Raw genomic sequence first — 20600 nt, 5'->3', positions numbered from 1 at the left:
CAGTAATGAGGCATGTCACAGTTTTGAGATCCTGGGAAAGAGAGTGGGAGATAATGTGATACTTTGACTTCCATACGCTAAGGCTGCAGGGAATAGAAACGGCTAATTTTAACTTCACAAAGAACAAGAGAACAAAGTTCAAAAAGAGTTGAACGATTTGAATTTATATAGCACCTTTTATGACCTCAGGATATTCCAAAGTGCTTTAGAACCATTGAAATACATTTTAAATCTAGTCACTAGTGTAATGTCGGACAACAAAAGTCAATTTGCACACAGCAAACTCCCACAAACAACAAGGCAATAATGACCAGATAATCTGTTTCAGTAATGTTGGTTGAGAGATAAATACTGACCAGGACACAGAATTTGCAACAAAAGTAATTTAAACAAGAAAGATTGTGACTGAATAAGACATTGTAGGCTGAAGGTGAAAGAAGGCTCACTTATCAGATTTTTTTTTCTTCTATGTTTCTCCATGCCTTAGTGTTGAGAATATTCAGCACAAAAAGTTCACTTGAAGCAATGGATTATTGTCAGATAGATAATTTGGCATTTTGAAGTTATTGATTTTCTCTCTCTCTCCCTCCTCTTTTTCTCTCTCTCATTCATGTTTCTTCCTTTTGATGAATTCTATTCTATGACCGAATACATTTAAATTGCTGTTTTCACGTAACGCAGGGACCTTTCTCTCCCCTTCGGTTGCCATACCAGTGGTTCTGAGCTGATTTTGATTCAGCTCAGTGAGATTTAGATGATGTGGAAATTAGTCTCTCGGAATCATGGCTGAGACTGAAGCCTACAGAAAAAAATCAAAGCAACAAGAACCCAACACACTGAACAATACCGAACATGGTCGAAAACACTAACAGCCCAGCAATCACTATTCCCATGTGAGAGCAAAAGACTTTGCAATTCAGAATCTCTGGTGGATGAACTCTACGAGTCTGGCATGTAACATGTCAGCTCACCACCACCTTCTCAAGGGCAATTAGGGATGGGCAATAAATGCTGGCCTGGCCAGTGACGCACACATCCATGAATGAATTTTTAAAAAATCTCGGAGCTGATGTTACCTCAAAGCTTTGTGTATGAATGTCTGCCCTCTGGTGAAGGAATCCAAAGAGCTATGAACAAGCTGAAATACTTGAAGGCTGAATAAGTAGCAGCAGAACCAGTCAAGCTAAAAAAGGCTAGTTCAAACTGAGGAGGATGTAGCATTCCCAGTAGAAATTAAACGATGGGCCAAATAGCCTCCATATGTGTTGTAAGATTCTAAGACTAAGCTGGAACAGCCCACCTCTCTCGAGGTTTTTTCTAATTAAGTATAATAATATTACAGATGACTGAAAAAAATTACAGCTGCAATAAACTACTTCTTCACGCTCCACCTCTCTTATGCTCATCAAGGTTCTCCAACAGTACAGTCTGTGTGATACCAGTCCAGCAACCTATCCCAAGATTAAATGCTTCAGTCTCAATGCCAATACTCTCATTGAAAAGACCTTTTGATATTACACTGATACTTGAAAGATCAGTACAGGGAAACAATTATCTGCCAGACAGAGACATTCACTTGTGAACACAGACACCAATACCTGTTGCATAACAGCAACAATTAATTAAATCACCTTATATAAAATCCCCGTCTAGACCTGTAAACCGACAACTGACAGGGAAACTGCTCACACATTCTCGGGAATAAAATTCCTTGCATGTCACCAGTATAATTTTAATATGGGGACTTTTCCATTTAATGTAAACAAGCAGATTCTCAGTGGGAGTGCGACTGACTGCATGTGACCTCAAACCTAGGTGAGGTCAGTACTGATGTAGAATTTGGTTTTGACCCTTCATTGCTACTGAAGTGACATTGAGGAATTGATGTGCTAATGAGGTCGGACAATGTTGATGACTGATATTTACTGTTGTTGTTGCATTAATCATTTAAAATGTTCCAGTGGAACAGGAGCCAATTCCAGCTGTCACTCACATCAGCAGTGGGGAAATATTCTGGGCTTGGTATTTCAAATCTATTTTGGGCTCATCAAACAGATTGAACCTAAATCTCAGTGATTGCCACCAATTAATCAAACTCAGGGCAGTCTGCAGTCTTGCATCTCTTTCCTCATCTCTGTGCTAAGTGTCTGGGGAAAATAAGCTAATTTGGCACAATCGACTCTTTCAGTTGCTTCACTATAAGGTGAAGGTAAACAACAAACTGGCACACGTGGCTTTTAAATCAAGTTCTTGACAGCGGGATTACAATCTGCCCTGAAATGTGACAGAACATAGAACATAAATTGCACAAAATGTTGGGTGAGTAGAATGGAGGCATGCTGATGAGGAAATCTTTGAGTTTGAGAGACCCAGTATCCCTTTAAAGGACTATATGAAACCTGGGAATTTGATTCCATTGATTCCACATCTTGGACACCAAGGCCCACTCCCACTCCCCAATGGGCAGGATAGGATCTTTTCGGGAGGTGAGGGGTTTGCTAAAATCCCACCTCTGAATCGCTGCATTCTTGTCTTTATGGCAGCTGATTCAGGGGCCTAGATGAGGCTCTCACTAAAAGCAGGCAGGAGCTTAGAGAAGATTCAGACATTGTAGCCCAGAAACAGAAACACTGCGGGAGGAGCCGATTGGCTGCAGGTGGCTAAGGCAAGTTTATAAAAATTACCTCTCTCTGAACTCCTTGCAGGCCAGGAAGGTCCGGTATTACCTCCACCCCAAGCCCCGCAACGAGTCCTTGGGTCTCCCAGCATCCCCCCACCCGCCCCACCACCTGCACCCTGCATCTCTGTGGAATCCTGAGAGTGGTTAATTCCTCCCCGCCCGATTACTGAATGAACGGAAAGCAGGACCTACCCATTCTCCACTGGTACCAGGGAATTCCTCCGCTCTGCCCCACCCACACCTCACTGACTCCTAGGGCTGGTTCCCTAGATGTGGTGAAATTCCCACTCCCTCCCATCGCTCAGGTTAGGGGTCAGGCACGATTCTGGAAAGTTTTACTGAAATGAGGCCTACGTGCCCTTAACCTGTCCAAGTGCACAGCTTGATATTGGGCTCCCCGGGCCCTCCCCACAAATCCACATCACATCCATATACACCCCGCCCCCCACCCCCCCCCCCCCCCCCACAACTTCCTCTCCCACTGTACCCTCCCACCCATACCCTCCATGATCCCCCTGCGCCCTCCCTGATCCCAATCCCCAGAATGCTCAGTGCCTGTGGAACTGCACCCAAGCAAACAGTAAACATTGTTCCTACAGGAAAAGGGAAAAGTTAAAAAATACAAAGAAAAATTTAACAGAAAACTGTTAAGAGATCACTCACTGTCTTTGGTGAATCTGATGTCTAAAGCCCTGCTCTCTGTTTGTACAATCATGCTAAAACCAAAGACTGCTTACACCCCAACTGCTGAGATCTATGAGGCTACTTTGCGTAGTCTGCCAAGCCAGAATTACTGTCTACATCTGCATTTCATTGCATCACATCCTCAAATAATTTTTCAGTATCCAGGATTTCAGTTATTGCAACAGCCATGTGGTTGCATTCTCTTGTGGCTTTCAAATATGCCAAGCAAACAACATAACTAAGGTCTGTCACTCCAGTTATTCACTGTAGGACAGGTGGGACGTTAAACTGAGACCCTGTCTGCCTGCTCAAGATGTTATCAGTCCCATGATGGTCTTCAAAGAAGAGCACAGAGTCCTCCCAGTTTTCCAGTTAATATTTCTCCATTAACCAACACAAATCAACTGATGATAGCTATTGGGAGGATCTGCTGTGTTTGCCTACATTACACATCACTGCATTTCAAAGTAACTCATTTCCAATCTGAGTCCATTCAAAGTAAAGATCTGTAAAAGCGAGTTTTACACATGATTGGCTGTACTAATTCTCCATTATAACTATAAATGACTATATGTATTATTTGAGACTCATTGAAAGAACCATAAAGGGGAGCTGAGCAGATTTTCTTGATGCAAACGTTTCACTATATGGAAAACTGTGGTATTGAAATCAAATCAATCATGACACTTAAGAGTCACAGAGTCATAGAGTTATACAGCACAGAAACAGGCCCTTCGGCCCACTGTGCCCATGCCAGCCATCAAGCCTATCTATTCTAATCCTGTTTTCCAGCACTTGGCCCGTAGTCTTATATGCTATGGCGTTTCAAGTGCTCATCTAAATACTTTTTAAATGTTGTCAGGGTTCCTGCCTCTACCACCTCTTCAGGCAGTGCGTTCCATATTCCAACCACCCTCTGAGTGAAAAGTATTTCCTCAAATCCCCTCTAAACCTCCTGCCCCTTACCTTAAATCTATGCCCCCTGGTTATTGACCCCTCCGCTAAGGGAAAAAGTTTCTCCTATCTAATCTATCAATGCCCCTCATAATTCTGTATACCTCAATCATGTCCCCCCTCAGCCTTCTCTGCTCTAAGGAAAACAACCCTAGCCTTTTCAGTCTGTCTTCATAGCTGAAATGCTCCAGCCCGGGCAACATCCTGGTGAATCTCCACTGCACCCTCTCCAGTGCAATCACATCCTTCCTGTAGTGTGGTGCCCAGAACTGTACACAGTACTCCAACTGTGGCCTAACTAGCGTTTTATACAGCTCCATCATAACCTCCCTGCTCTTATATTCTATGCCTCAGCTAATAAAGGCAAGTATCCCATATGCCTTCCTAACCACTTTATCTACCTGTGCTGCTGCCTTCAGCGATCTATGGACAAGTACACCAAGGTCCCTCTGACCCTCTGTACTTCCTAGGATCCTACCATCTATTGTGTATTCCCTTGTCTTGTTAGTCCTCCCAAAATGCATCACCTGACACTTCTTAGGATTAAATTCCATTTGCCACTACTACGCCCATCTTATCAGCCCACCTATATCGTCCTGTAATCTAAGGCTTTCCTCCTCACTATTTACGACACCACCAATTTTCGAGTCATCTGCTAACTTACTGATCATACCTCCTATATTCACGTCTAAATCATTAATGTACACTAAAAACAGCAAGGGTCCCAGCACCGATCCCTGTGGTACACCACTGGTCAGAAGCTTCCATTCGCAAAAACAACCCTCGACCATCACCCTCTGCCTTCTGCCACTAAACCAATTTTGGATCCAATTTGCCAAATTGCCCTGGATCCCATGGGCTCTTACCTTCTTAATCAACCTCCCATGTGGGACCTTATCAAAAGCTTTACTGAGGTCCATGTAGACTACATCAACTGCTTTACTCTCATTTATACATCTGGTCACCGCCTCGAAAAATTCAATGAAGTTATTTAGACACGATCTCCCCCTGACAAAGCCATGCTGACTATCCCTGATTAATCCCTGCCTCTCCAAGTGGAGATTAATCCTGTCCCTCAGAGCCTTTTCCAATAGTTTCCCAACCACTGATGTTAGACTCACTGGCCTGCAATTACCTGGTTTATCCCTGCTACCCTTCTTGAATAATGGTACCACATTTGCTGTCCTCCAGTCCTCTGGAAATAAGATAAACACTTGAAGAGAGGAAGTATTCAAGACTCAAGAATGGGAATTAGTGGCAATAATTGAACTGGCAATGGGACATTAATATGTTATATAAATGCAAGTTGTTGAATATGTATTGGTAGATCAATATCCTCTGTGTTGCAGTTTCTATGATAGGTTATTCCTCCTTTTTGGCTTATTGCTGAATTATTAGGAATTATTAAAACAATATATAGTTTATCCTCTTAATTCAAAGTCATTTACATCAAATAATATGACCATTCAAATTCATCTGTGCTAAGCAACAACAACTTATATTTATGTAACAATTTTAACACAACAAAATGTCCTAAGGTGCTTCACAGGTGCATAATAAAACAAAATATAACTCTGAGCCACATAAGGAGATATGAGATCAGATGACCAAAAGCTTGGACTAAGAGGTAGGCTTTAAGGAGTGTCTTAAAGGAGGAAAGTGAAGCGGAGAGGTGGAGAGGTGTAGGGAAGGAATTCCAGAACTTGGGACCTAGGCAATTGAATGTGCAGCCATCAATAGTGGAGTGATTAAAATCAGGTATACACAAGAGGCCAGAATTAGAGGAGTGTAGAGATCTCAGAGGGTTGTGGAGCTGCAGAAAATTACAGAGATAGGGAGGGGCAAGCCATGGAGGGATTTGAAAACAAGGATGAGAATTTTACTGAGTTATTTGTGGAACTTAATTTAAATTATTGACTTTTGTTAGCGTAAAACAATTCTGAATAATCAGAAGTGAACTGTAAGAACCAAAAGTGACGAGTTTATGTTGAACTTGTACACAAACATATCTGCAGTTCCAATGCTGGATGGAGTTTAGGTATCCTACTGTGCAAAGGGAACGAAAGAAATGGGAAAGGAGCAGAAGAACGTTACAGGGTGAAAAGAGGCTGCAGAAGTTGCCACTTTTTCACTGGAGCTGAAACGTTAATGGGGTGAACTGATAAAGGTCTTTAAAATTATGAAGGGTTACAATAAGGTAATTGGTGATGAATCATGTGCACTTAGTCAGCAAGAAGGGGCAAGAATCACAGAAAGAATTAAAGGGGAAATTAAAATGAATCCTTTTTATAAGGATGTTTAGATTGGGGATTTGCCTGTCACAATCCTTCTGTTGAAACAGAGATCCATAAGGAAATTATGTAACTGCTTGGAAAAGAGGAATATTAATAGCATGAGAAGGAAATAAGTGAATGGAAATTAGACTAGGTGACTCACTAAGAGAAAATACTGTGTTTGATGGGCCAAAAAGCCTGATTCTGTGTTGTAAGATTCTGCAATGCCATAGCACATTTTAGAGGTTGAAATGGACATGATGTCAGATTTGTTATGCAGCTGAACAAGGTGTCCCTGCTCTGCAGTCTGTTTAACGGGGAATGCGCACAAAGACTCTTTGTGACAGTCAGTAAGGGTCAGGAACTGTGCTTTGCAAATAAGTGGCTCTGGCTATCATTGAAACATAACTTGTAGAAGACCAAAGATTAGGCAAAGTGTAATTACTCTGTCTTGTTCTAACCCTTGCTTATGTGATTACATGTGCACAAGATATCCATACTGTGAATCAGAAAATGGAACATAACAATAATGATTGTGCTATGCTGCTTATTACACAAGAAAATTATGTTGAATAATCTTGTGGCCAAACACAATCCCAATGAAATGTGGATTGAAACAACCAGTTATTCACACTTGTTAGTGAATTATAAAGAGCGAATAGGAGACGTGAAAAAACACTGGCAGGCAAGATAAAGGAAAATCCTAAGGATTTTATAAGTATTTTAAGGGCAAGAGGATAACCAGGGAGAGAGTAGGGCCCATTAGGGACCAAAGTGGCAATCTGTGTGTGAAGCTGGAGGACATAGGTGAGGTTTTAAATAATTACTTTTCATCGGTGTTCACTATGGAGAAGGACGATGTAGGTGTAGAGATCAGGGAGGGGGATTGTGATATACTTGAACGTATTAGCATTGAAAGGGAGGAAGTATTAGCTGTTTTAGCAGGCTTAAAAGTGGATAAATCCCCAGGCCCAGATGAGATGTATCCCAGGCTGTTATGTGAGGCCAGGGAGAGACAGCAGAGGCTGTGACACAAATTTTCAAATCCTCTCTGGCCACAGGAGAGGTACCAGAGGACTGGAGGACAGCGAATGTGGTACCATTATTCAAGAAGGGTAGTAGGGATAAACCAGGTAATTAGAAGCCAGTGAGTCTAACATCAGTGGTAGGGAAACTATTGGAAAAAATTCTGAGGGACAGGATTAATCTCCACGTGGAGAGGCAGGGATTAATCAGGGATAGTCAGCATGGATTTATCAGGGGGAGATAGTGTCTAACTAACTTGATTGAATTTTTCCAGGAGGTGACTAGATGTGCAGTTGATGGTAAAGCAGATGATGTAGTCTACATGGACTTCAGTAAGGCTTTTGATAAGGTTCTGCATGGGAGATTGGTTAAGAAGGTAAAAGTCCATGGGATCCAGGGCAATTGGCAAATTGTATCTAAAATTGGCTTAGTGGCAGGAGGCAGAGGGTGATGGTCAAGGGTTGTTTTTATGATTGGAAGCCTGTGACTGGTGGTGTACCGCAGGGATCGGTGCTGGGACTCTTGCTGCTTTTAGTGTACATTAATGATTTAGACGTGAATATTGGAGGTATGATCAGTAAGTTCACAGATGACATGAAAATTGGTGGTGTTGTAAATAGTGAGGAGGAAAGCCTTAGATTACAGGACGATATAGCTGGGCTGGTAAGATGTGCGGAACTGTGGCAAATGGAATTTAATCCTAAGAAGTGTCAGGTGATGCATTTTGGGAGGACTAACAAGGGAAGGGAATATACAATAGGTTGTAGGACCCTAGGAAGTACAGAGGGTCAGAGGGACCTTGGTGTACTTGTCCATAGTTCACTGAAGGCAGCAGCACAGGTAGATAATGTGGTTAGGAAGGCAATTGGGATACTTGCCTTCATTAGACAAGGCATAGAATATAAGAGCAGGGAGGTTATGATGGAGCTGTATAAAATGCTAGTTAGGCCACAGCTGGAGTACAGTGTACAGTTCTGGGCACCACACCATAGGAAGGATGTGATTGCACTGAAGAAGGTGCACAGAAGAATCACCAGGATGTTGCCTGGGTTGGAGCATTTCAACTATGAAGGGAGCATGGATAGTCTGGGGTTGTTTTCCTTTGAGCAGAGAAGGCTGAGGGAGGACCTGATTGAAGTATACAAAATTATGAGGGGCATTGATGGGGTAGATAGGAAGAAATTTTTTTCCCCTAGCAGAGGGGTCAATCACCAGGGGGCATAGATTTAAGGTAAGGGGCAGGAGGTTTATAGGGGATTTGAGGGGAAAAAAATTCACCCAGAGCATGGCTGGAATCTGGAACTCACTGCCTGAAAAGGTGGTAGAGGCAGGAACCCTCACAACATTTAAAACGTATTTAGATGAGCACTTGAAACGCCATAGCACACAAGACTACGGGTCAAGTGCTGGAAAATGCGATTAGAATAGATAGGTGCTTTATGGCCGGCACAGACACGATGGGCCAAAGGGCCTATTTCTGTGCTGTATAACTCTATGACTATGACTCTATGACTAAACCTCCTGCTTTATGATGAAACTTGGAGTGGAAGTCCATGCAACATATTGATGAATAAGTCCATAATATAAACTTTATGGGGCCCATCCAAGTGAGATAAGAATACAATTTTGGAGGTTGAATGATGATTCATTCAGTTTTTCAATTTATTTCTAAATGTGAATCAACTTAGTTTGTTCTGAATGCCCATTAAAGTAATTCAAAATCTTCCTTAAAACTCACGTTTAGACCAAGCTTTTGATACCCCTTTGTGACATCTCCTTCTGTGGCTCCATGTCCATTTCTGCTCGATTGCACCTCTGTGAAGTACCTTGTGACATTTTTCTATGTTAAAGGTATCATGTAGATGCAGGTTCTTGTTATTGGTATCTTTCTGGTATTTAGAAGGAGCAGCTGCAACATTAGGCCAACGACAAATGTGTAATTGTTGAAAACTTCCAGTTCCCCTTTAGACTTCCTGGTTAAAAAACCTTTCCTAGTAGCAGTCAGCACCACTTTGCTGGCCTGTATGGCAGCGAAAGTACTCATCAATGACTTGCACAAAAAGTACAGTAAGATTAATGTAGTGCTAGTGTGACTGAACTGTTATCTCTCATCTCTTGTCACTGTCGCTGTACATGTGTTGCTGAAGCTATGATGGTATCACACAAAGTGCAATACATTTTATTTCTGTCGAAAACTTGATAACATCTCCTTTTATATCTGCTGCCCTGATAGGGTGGTTGGAAAGTTCAGACTGTAACTGCACCATACAAACCAGTAGGTCTCACATCTGACCCCATCAGTCTGTGGTGAATTAGCTGATTTCAGCTGAAGTGGCAGTAGGAAGGGAAAAAAAAACCCAGACTTGGCCCAGACTTCCAACCAGCGTGCGGATGAGATCAGGCTCACTAATGATGCCATCCTGGTAGAAGAGCTTGCAGATGCTCAGTATCCAGGCCCACAGGTGAAGGATAGCCATTTTTGGGTGTGCCAATGAACCGGACATCAGTACTGGCCAATCTGATATGTGTCAGCCTTCGTTCAGTGAGGAGCACTCTCACCTCGGAGTCAGAAGGTTGTGGGTTCAGGCCCCACTCCAGAGAGCACATAACTTAAAATGACACTCCTCGTGCTGCACTGTCAGAGGTGCCATCTTTCAGATAAGATGTCAAACCACAGTCTCTCTCCACCCTCAGGTGGACATATAAGGTCCTGTGGCACCATTTTGAAGAAAAATAAGGGAGGTATCCCTGTTGTCCAGGCCAATATTTATCCCTAAAATCAACATTGCTAACCCAGATTATCTGGTCATTATCACATTGCTGTTTGTGGGAGCTTGCTGTGCACAAATTTGCTGTCGTGTTTCCTACATTATATCAGTGACAAGACATCAAAAGTACTCCATTGGCTGTATAGCATTTTGAAATGTCCTGAGATTGTGAAAGGTGCTATATAAATGCAAGTCTTTCTTTCTCAAGAATGAAAGGAAGACAATTGAGGACAAGTAAGAAAACTATCTATTTTATATAAGGGAGTAGCCTCAATAGTAGCAGATAAAATCGCAGATTACACATTTTCATGGTTATATTTGAACTATTTGGAGGTGCTGAACGTGATCAACTGTAATTTTTTTCCATTCAAAAGCTCATTAAACACTTATAATGCCACAGTGGAATAATCTCAACCACATGAAAAATAATATAAAATGTGTCGAAGAATTACTCAGATAATCCCCTTACTGCTCTGCTGGCCTATGACACCTATCACCACAAATCCACATCAGCTACATCATGGATACTTATTTCTCAATAATGAACACAAAGGTAAGGAAACTTCTACATTTTTCTTTCAGTTTTATTTACTTAAAATAAAATAAGTTATTTCTCTATTGTGTACACTTGGCACTAACTCCTGGTGACACGTGACATTAAAACAATTTATCGATGGAAGATTACACATAGATTGAGTCATTATAAAGCTGAAAGGTTTCAGACTCAATCTTGGATCTGGGTTAGCACATCTCAGGCAAGTGTGGGTGATAGTGAGGGAGGTAGTCTGGGTGTGGGTGATAGTGAGGGAGGTAGTCTGGGTGTGGGTGATAGTGAGGGACGTAGTCTGGGTGTGGGTGATAGTGAGGGAGGTAGTCCGGGTGTGGGTGATACTGAGGGAGGTAGTCTGGGTGTGGGTGCTAGTGAGGGAGGTAGTCTGGATGTGGGTGATAGTGAGGGAGGTAGTCTGGGTGTGGGTGATAGTGAGGGAGGTAGTCTGGGTGTGGGTGATAGTGAGGGACGTAGTCTGGGTCTCAGTGCCCTGGGATTGGGGAGATGAATTATGCCCAGGGTCGCCTTTCTTGATGACTATCCATGACCCTGCTGGGATGGATGTGTACAGACAACAGGTGAGGAGTGAGTTCTATGATGTCCCCATGATCTGACACTGTCTTGAAGAAAGGCTTGCATTTATATAGCCCCTTTCAAATCCTTAGGATGGCCCAAAGCATTTTAGAACCAACAAAGTATTTTTGAAATGTAGTCACTGTTATATGAACATATGAACTAGCAGCAAGAGTAGGCTATTCAGCCCCTCGAGCCTGCTCTGCCATTCTACAAGATCATGGCTGATCTGTTTGTGGGCTCAACTCCACTTTCCTGCCTACCGCACACTGCACCACAGTGGTTAGCCTCACAGCTCCAACGACCCGGGTTCGGTTCTGGGTACTGCCTGTGCAGAGTTTGCAAGTTCTCCCTGTGACCGCGTGGGTTTCCACCGGATGCTCTGGTTTCCTCCCACAGCCAAAGACTTGCAGGTTGATAGGTAAATTGGCCATTGTAAATTGACCCACGTGTATTCAACATAGTGGCGCCTCATCAGAGCCCTTTCCTATCCTGAGTGGTGTGAAACAGGGCTGTGTTCTTGCACCCACACTTTTTGGGATCTTTTTCTCCCTGCTGCTCTCACATGCGTTCAAGTCTTCTGAAGAAGGAATTTTCCTCCACACAAGATCAGGTGGCAGGTTGTTCAACCTTGCCCATCTTAGAGCGAAGACCAAAGTACAGAAAGTCCTCATCAGGGAACTCCTCTTTGCTGACGATGCTGCTTTAACATCTCACACTGAAGAGTGTCTGCAGAGTCTCATCGACAGGTTTGCGGCTGCCTGCAATGAATTTGGCCTAACCATCAGCCTCAAGAAAATGAACATCATGGGACAGGACGTCAGAAATGCTCCATCCATTAATATTGGTGACCATGCTCTGGAAGTGGTTCAAGAGTTCACCTACCTAGGCTCAACTATCACCAGTAACCTGTCTCTCGATGCAGAAATAAACAAGCGCATGGGAAAGGCTTCCACTGCTATGTCCAGACTGGCCAAGAGAGTGTGGGAAAATGGCGCACTGACACGGAACACAAAAGTCCGAGTGTATCAAGCCTGTGTCCTCAGTACCTTGCTCTATGGCAGCGAGGCCTGGACAACGTATGTCAGCCAAGAGCGACGTCTCAATTCATTCCATCTTCGCTGCCTCCGGAGAATACTTGGCATCAGGTGGCAGGACCATATCTCCAACACAGAAGTCCTCGAGGCGGCCAACATCCCCAGCTTATACACACTACTAAGTCAGCGGCGCTTGAGATGGCTTGGTCATGTGAGCCGCATGGAAGATGGCAGGATCCCCAAGGACACATTGTACAGCGAGCTCGCCACTGGTATCAGACCCACCGGCCGTCCATGTCTCCGCTTTAAAGACGTCTGCAAACGCGACATGAAGTCCTGTGACATTGATCACAAGTCGTGGGAGTCAGTTGCCAGCGTTTGCCAGAGCTGGTGGGCAGCCATAAATGCGGGGCTAAAGTGTGGCGAGTTGAAGAGACTTAGCAGTTGGCAGGAAAAAAGACAGAAGCGCAAGAGGAGAGCCAACTGTGTAACAGCCCCGACAACCAATTTTATCTGCAGCACCTGTGGAAGAGCCTGTCACTCTAGAATTGGCCTTTATAGTCACTCCAGGCGCTGCTGCACAAACCACTGACCACCTCCAGGCGCTTACCCATTGTCTCTCAAGATAAGGAGGCCAAAGAAGAAGAAGAGTATAAATGGGTGGTTGTTGGTTGGCACAGATGCGGTGGGCCAAAGGGCCTGTTTCAGTGTTGTATCTCTCTATGAAACCCGATACCCTTTGACTCCCTTGTCTGTCTACATCTGCCATTTAATGACCGAGGCTCCACCATTCTCCGGGGATGAGAGTTCCACAGACTTGCTACCCTCTAAGAGAAAAAAATTCTCCTTATCTCTGTCTTAAATGGGAGACCCCTTATTTTTGAACTGTGACCCCTAGTTTTAGTCTCTCCCACAAGGCGAAACATTCTTTCACCATCCATGTAATATTGGGAAATGTGGCAGCCAATTTGTGCACAGCAAGCTCCCACAAATGGCACTGTGATTGTGACCAGAGAATCTGCTTTATTGTGTCGTTGGTTGCGGGATAAACATTGGCGAAGACATCAGAGAAAATACTCCTGTTCTTCTTCAAAATAGTGCCATGGGTTCTTTTATTTTCATCTGAAAGAGCAAATGACTTGGTTTAATGTCTCATCTGAAAGATGGCATCGCTGAAGTCAGAATTTAACGCTGCACCCCCGCACCCACCCCCCACCCCCTTGGGAGCAGGCTGGGAGTTGGGGTGTAAAAATCAGGTGAGATGCTGGGGGGATGTCATTCCTGTCATTTACCCGCCTCCACGGGTATTTTACCTGCAGCAGGGGAGGTGTGGGGTGGGGGGGTGGGCGGGTGCAGCCTGCCCTTGGGTCAATTGAGGCTCTTAAATGGCTAATTAATGACCACTCAAGGGCCTCTTCCCTCTGCCACAGATATTTTACTAGAAGTTGGGGTGGGGCCCACACCATGTGGCAAGGTCTCCAGGTATACTCTGACAATCTGACTGCAGGCTTGGGGGTGGTGGTGGAGGGTCCCTCCTGTTAAGACACCCTGTGCCCCATGGAGGGCCCCTGGTGGCACAGACTGCCCAGCTTGAAGACTCCTCGCTGGTCTCGGGATCATTCCCCCACCTTTGCTGGAGCCTGCCTGACAGGCCTGTGCGAGTCCATCCCACTTACCTTTACTCTGCGCCTCCAAGTGTTGCTCCTGGTCTCAAGTCTACTGCAGCACCAGCAGTGGCCACTGCTTCTCTGATTGGCCGGCAGCTCTTGGAGGCAGAACATCCTGCCACAACCTCAGGAAACTAATTGCCTGATGACCATAAAATCTGGTTGTGCCTCCCAGGGCCGGACTCTCCCCCGACTTTCCAGCCAGTGGGCGGGGCCACTGCCTCAGCAATACATCCCTGACAGTACAGCACTCCCTCAGCTTTGGAATTTCTGCTTTGAATTTGTGTTCAATTCTCTGGAGTTGGGCTTGAATTTGGAAACCTTCTGACTGAGAGCAAGTTCTACCCACTGGGCCATAGCTGACACCAAGGCTCACTGAAGAAAGCCCAGTTAGGAGAGGTGCTAAGAGCTAAAACAATACATGGAACAGGCCAACAATCGTCGGTGGCTTCAGGAAAGGAGGGCAGCAAATTTACTTATAAACCCCAACATTCGTAATTTGCTGAACAATTCTGTGTTAAGCAGTCAGTTACACTCATTCTTTTTATTTTATATCTTAACCCATTTTTCTCACAGAAAATGCCAGTCAATACAAGATCTGCTGGTTTGTGGAAAGTGGACTGAGAGAGAGACAGACTGAAGAACTGGAATAGACAGATTTGTGGTCATGTTTCTTTTGTTAGCGTGTATGTTAATAGAGGTCAAATTGGGGGAAAAATTCAAACAAATGTTTAAAGATCTAAAACACTGGCATCACCTGACAATGTGGAAAATTGCCCAGGTATGTCCGAGACACAAAAAGCAGGACAATTCCAACCTGACCAATTATCAGTTTTCTCTCAATCATTAGCCGAGGGATGGAAGGTGTCATCAACAATATCCAGGCTTGGGCTGACAAGCGGCAAGTAATACTCGCGACACTCAAGTGCCAGGCAATGATAATCTCCAACAAGAGAGAATCTAATCATCTCCCCTTAACATTCAATGGCATGATGATCATTGAACTCCCCCGCTATCAACATCCTGGGGCTACTATTTACCAGAAACTGAACAGGAGTAGCTATAGAAATACCGTGGCTACAAGAGCAGGTCAGAGGCTAGAAGTCCTGCAGTGAGTAACTCACCTCCTGACTCCCCAAAGCCTGTCCACCATCTACAAGGCACGAGTCAGGAGTGTGATGGAATACTCTCCAATTGCCTGCATGGGTGCAGCTCCAACAACACTCAAGAAGCTCGACATCATCCAGGACAAAGCAGCCCACTTGATTGGCACCCCATCTACAAACATTCACTCCCTCCACCACCGACGCACAGTGGCAGCAGTGTGTACCATCTACAAGATGCACTGCAGCAATGCACCAAGGCTCCTTAGACAGCACCTTCCAAACGCGCAACTTCTACCACCTCGAAAGACAAGGGCAGCAAATGCATGGGAACATCACCACCTGCAAGTTCCCCTCCAAGCCACACACCATGCTGACTTGGAACTATATCGCCGTTCCTTCACTGTCGTTGGGTCAAAATCCTGGAACTCCCTTCCTAACAGCACTGTGGGTGTACCTACCCCACATGGACTGCAGTGGTTCCAGAAGACAGCTCACCACCAACTTCTCGAGGGCAATTATGGATGGGCAATAAATGCTGGCCTAGCCAGCGATGCCCACATCCCATGAATGAATTTAAAAAAACAGTCCTATCAAATGGCACTTAATCAGCAATAACCTGCGCACTGATGCTCAGTTTAGGTTCCGCCAGGGCCACTTGGCTCCTGACATCATTACATCCTTGGTCCAAACATGGACACAAGAGTTGAATAAAGGGGAGCTCATTGACGTACTGTATTTGGAATTCCAGAAGGCATTTGACAAGGTGCCACATAAAAGGTTATTGCGCAAAGTAGGAGCTCATGGTGTAGGGGATAATATATTAGCATGGATAGAAGATTGGCTGGCTGGCAGAAAACAGAGAGTATGCATAAATGGGTCCTTCCCTGATTGGCAGGATATGATGAGTGGAGTGCTGCAGGGGTTTGTGCTGGGCCTTCAACTTTTTACAATTTATATCAATGATTTAGATGAGGGGAGCGATGGCATGATAGCTAAATTTGCAGATGACACAAGGATAGGTAGGAAAGTATTGTGAAGAGGACATAAACAGGTTGCAGAGCAATATAGAAAGGTTGAGTGAGTGGGCAAAAATCTGGCAGATGGAGTATAATGTGAGAAAATGTGAAGTTGATCACTTTGGCAGGAAGAATAAAATAGAGTATTACTTAAATGGAGAATGACTGCAGAATTGCGAGGTGCAGAGGGATCTAGGTGTTCTAGTGCATGAGTCATCAATGCTGCTTTATCAATGACCTTCCCTCCATCATAAGGCCAGAAGTGGGGATGATTGCACAATATTCAGCACCCATTGTGACTCCTCAGATACTGAAGCAATCCTTGCCTGCAAGCAGCAAGAGCTGGACAACATTCAGGCATGGGTTGCGAAGTGGCAAGTAACACTTGTGCCATATAAGTGCCAGGCAATGACCATCTTCAACAAGACAGAATGTTACCATCTCTCCTTGACATTCAATGGCATTACCATCGCTGAAACCCCCACTATCAACAACCTGTGGGTTACCATTGACCAAAATTGAACAGGGCCAGCCATAGGAACATAGGAGCAGGAGTTTAAAAGAGTGAAGGAGACTTGATTGAAGTTTATAAGATCCTGACCAGTCTTGATAAGGTGGATGTGGAAAGGATGTTTCCTCTTGTGGGTGAGTCCAGAACTAGGGGGCACTGTTTTAAAATTAGAGTTTGCCCGTTTTGGACAGAGATGAGGAGAATTTTTTCTCTCTGAGGATTGTGCGACTTTGGAACTCTCTGCCTCAGCAGGTGGTGTAGGCGGAGTCATTGAATATTTTTAAGGCGGAGGTAGATAGATTCTTGTTAGTTAAGGGAATCAAAGGTTATCGGGGGTAGATGGGAGTGTGGAATTCGAACCACAATCACATCAGCCATGATCTTATTGAATGGCGGAGCAGGCTCGAGGGGCCGAATGGCCTACTTCTGCTCCTAATTCATATGTTCATATGTTTGTGTGTTCAAAAGGACATAGACAAGTTGGTGGAATGGGCAGACAAATGGCAGATGAAGTTCAATGCGGAGAAATGTGAAGTGATTCATTTTGGTAGGAAGCACATGGAGAGACAATATAAAACAAAGGGTACGACTCGACAGGTGCAGGAGTAGAGGGACCTGGGTGTATCTGTGCATAAGTCATTGATGGTGACAAGACAGGTTAAGAGAGCGGTTAATAAAGCATACAGTATCCTAGGCTTTATTAATAGGGGCATCGAGTGCAAGAGCAAGCAGGTTATGTTGAACTTCTAAAAGACACTAGTTCGGCCTCAGCTGGAGTATTGCATCCAGTTCTGGGCACCGCACTTTAGGAAAGATGTGAGGGCATTGGACAGAGTACAGAAAAGATTCACGAGAATTGTTCCAGAGATGAGAAACCTCAGGTATGAAGATAGGTTGGAGAAGTTCGGACTGTTTTCCGTGAAAAGGAGAAGGCTGAGAGGAGATTTGATAGAGGTATTCAAAACCATGAGGGGTCTGAACAGAGTAACTAGGAAAAAACTGTTCCAACTCGTGAAAGGATTGATAATGAGAGGGCACAGATTTAAAGTGATTGGCAAAAGAAGCAAAAGCGACATGGGGAGTGATTCATTAAGGTCTGGAATGAACTACCTGAGAGTGTGGTGAAGGCAGATTCAATCGAGATATCCACAAGAACACAAGGAATAGGAGCAGGAGTAGACTAAACAGTCCCTCGAGCCTGCTCCACCATTCAATATGATCATGGCTGATCTGAGGCTTCAACTCCACTTTAGAGCCTGATGGCCATTTCCCTTGATTCCCTGAGAGACCAAAATTCTGTCTATCCCAGTCTTAAATCTCATAGAGTCATAGAATTATACAGCACAGAAACAGGCCCTTCGGCCCATCGTGTCTGTACCGGCCATCAAGCACCTACCTATTCTAATCCCATTTTCCAGCCCTTGGCCCGTAGCCTTGTATGCTATCGCGTTTCAAGTGCTCATCTAAATACTTCTTAAATGTTGTGAGGATTCCTGCCTCTATCACACTTCAGGAAGTGCGTTCCAGATTCCAACCACCCTCTGGATGAAAAAACATTTCCTCAAATCCCCTCTAAACTTCCTGCACCTTACCTTAAATCTATACCCCCTGGTTATTGACCCCTCCCCTAAGGGAAAAAGTTTCTTCCTATCTAACCTATCAATGCCCCTCATAATTTTGTATACCTCAATCAGGTCCCCCCTCAGCCTTCTCTGCTCTAAGGAAAACAACCCTAGCCTATCCAGTCTCTCTTCATAGCTGAAATGCTCCAGCCCAGGCAACATCCTGGTGAATCTCCTCTGCACCCTCTCCAGTGCAATCACATCCTTCCTATAGTGTGGTGCCCAGAACTGTACACAGTACTCCAGCTGTGGCCTAACTAGCGTTTTATACAGCTCCATCATAACCTCCCTGCTCTTATGTTCTATGCCTCGGCTAATAAAGACAAGTATCCCATATGCCTTCCTAACCACCCGATCCACCTGTGCTGCTGCCTTCAGTGATCTATGGACAAGTACACCAAGGTCTCTCTGACCCTCTGTACTGAACCCTGCGGTACACCACTGGTCACAGCCTTCCACTCGAAAAACAACCCTCGACCATTGCCCTCTGCCTCCTGCCACTAAGCCAATTTTGGATCCAATTTGCCAAATTGCCCTGGATCCCATCAGCTCTTAACTTCTTAACCAATCTCCCATGTGGGACCTTATCAAAAGCCTTACTGAAGTCCATGTAGACGACATCAACTGCTTTACCCTCATCTACACATCTAGTCACGCCTCGAAAAATTCAATCAAGTTTGTTAGACACGATGTCCCCCTGACAAAGCCATGCTGACTATCCCTGATTAATCCCTGCCTTCCCAAGTGGAGATTAATCCTGTCCCTCAGAATTTTTGCCAATAGTTTCCCAATTACTGATGTTAGACTCACCGGCCTGTAATTACCTGGTTTATCCCTGCTACCCTTCTTAAACAATGGCACCACATTCACTGTCCTCAAATCCTCTGGTACCTCTCCTGTGGCCAGAGAGGATTTGAAAATTTGTGTTAGAGCCCCTGCAATCTCCTCTCTTGCCTCACATAACAGCCTGGGATACATCTCCAGGTCTGGACGATTTGTGTCCCAGGATGCTGTGGGAGGCGAGGGTGGAGATTGCAAGGGCTCTGACCCAAATTTTTAATTCCCCTATGGCAACAGGGGAGGTGCCAGAGGACTGGAGAACAGCTAATGTGGTCCCAATATTGAAGAAAGGTTGTAGAGATAAGCCAGGGAACTACAGACCAGTGAGTCTCACGTCAGTGGTAGGGAAACTATTGGAGAAAATTCTGAAGGAGAGAATCTATCTCTACTTGGAGAAGCAAAATTTGATTAGGAATAGTCAGCATGGCTTTGTCAGAGGGAGGTCATGCCTAACAAATTTGATTGAATTTTTTGAGCATGTGACCAGGTGCGTACATGAGGGTAGTGCAGTTGATGTAGTTTACATGGATTTCAGGAAAGCCTTTGACAAGGTCCCACATGGGAGACTTATCAAGAAAGCAAATGCACATGGGATACAAGGTAACTTGATAAGGTGAATTCAAAATTGGCTCAGCTGTAGGAGACAGAGAGTGATGGCAAACGGCTGTTTTAGTGACTGGAAGCCAGTGTCTAGTGGCGTACCACAGGGATCTGTGCTGGGTCCCCTATTGTTTGTCATTTATATAAACGACATAGATGACTATGTGGGGGGTAGGATCAGTAAGTTTACGGATGACACAAAGATTGGCCGAGTGGTTAACACTGAGGTGGAGTGTCTTAGGTTACAGGAAGATATAGACGGATTGGTCAAATGGGCAGAAAAGTGGCAGTTGGAATTTAACGCTGAAAAGCGTGAGGTGATACACTTTGGAAGGAGTAATGTGACACGGAAGTATTCAATGAATGGCCTGACACTGGGAAGTTCGAGGAACAAAGGGACTTTGGCGTGTTTGTCCATAGATCTCTGAAGGCAGAAGGGCAGGTTAATAGGGTGGTGAAAAAGGCATATGGGACACTTGCCTTTATCAATCAAGGCATAGATTACAAAAGCAGGGAGGTCATGTTAGAGTTGTACAGAACTTTGGTGAGGCAACAGCTGGAGTACTGTGTGCAGTTCTGGTCGCCACATTATAGGAAGGATGTGATTACATTGGAGGGGGTGCAGAGGCGATTCACCAGGATGTTGCCTGGGATGGAACATTTAAGCTATGAAGAGAGGTTGGATAGGCTTGG

At 44.5% G+C, this 20600-nt stretch overlaps 1 protein-coding gene across 10 annotated transcripts in view; it reads right to left on the bottom strand.

Annotated features, from left to right (window-relative positions):
• arap3 (ArfGAP with RhoGAP domain, ankyrin repeat and PH domain 3) overlaps window positions 1–20600 on the bottom strand; it is a 613394-nt gene that overhangs the window by 329437 nt on the left and 263357 nt on the right. Inside the window, exon 1 of one of the 10 annotated variants that reach the window (XM_068044109.1) lies at window positions 9356–9581. The exons of 8 other annotated variants lie outside the window; for them this stretch is intronic. The gene's annotated coding sequence lies outside the window, so the exon portion shown is untranslated. Of the gene's footprint in view, window positions 1–3343; window positions 3442–9355; window positions 9582–20600 lie in introns of those variants that run through there. One more of the 10 variants, XM_068044110.1, reaches the window with a different exon arrangement.

This window comes from Heterodontus francisci, chromosome 12 (assembly GCF_036365525.1).
Source record: "Heterodontus francisci isolate sHetFra1 chromosome 12, sHetFra1.hap1, whole genome shotgun sequence".
Classification (NCBI taxonomy): Eukaryota; Metazoa; Chordata; class Chondrichthyes; order Heterodontiformes; family Heterodontidae; genus Heterodontus; species Heterodontus francisci.
Note: the sequence above shows the minus strand (reverse complement) of the source record. Positions and strands in the feature narration are given on the sequence as shown.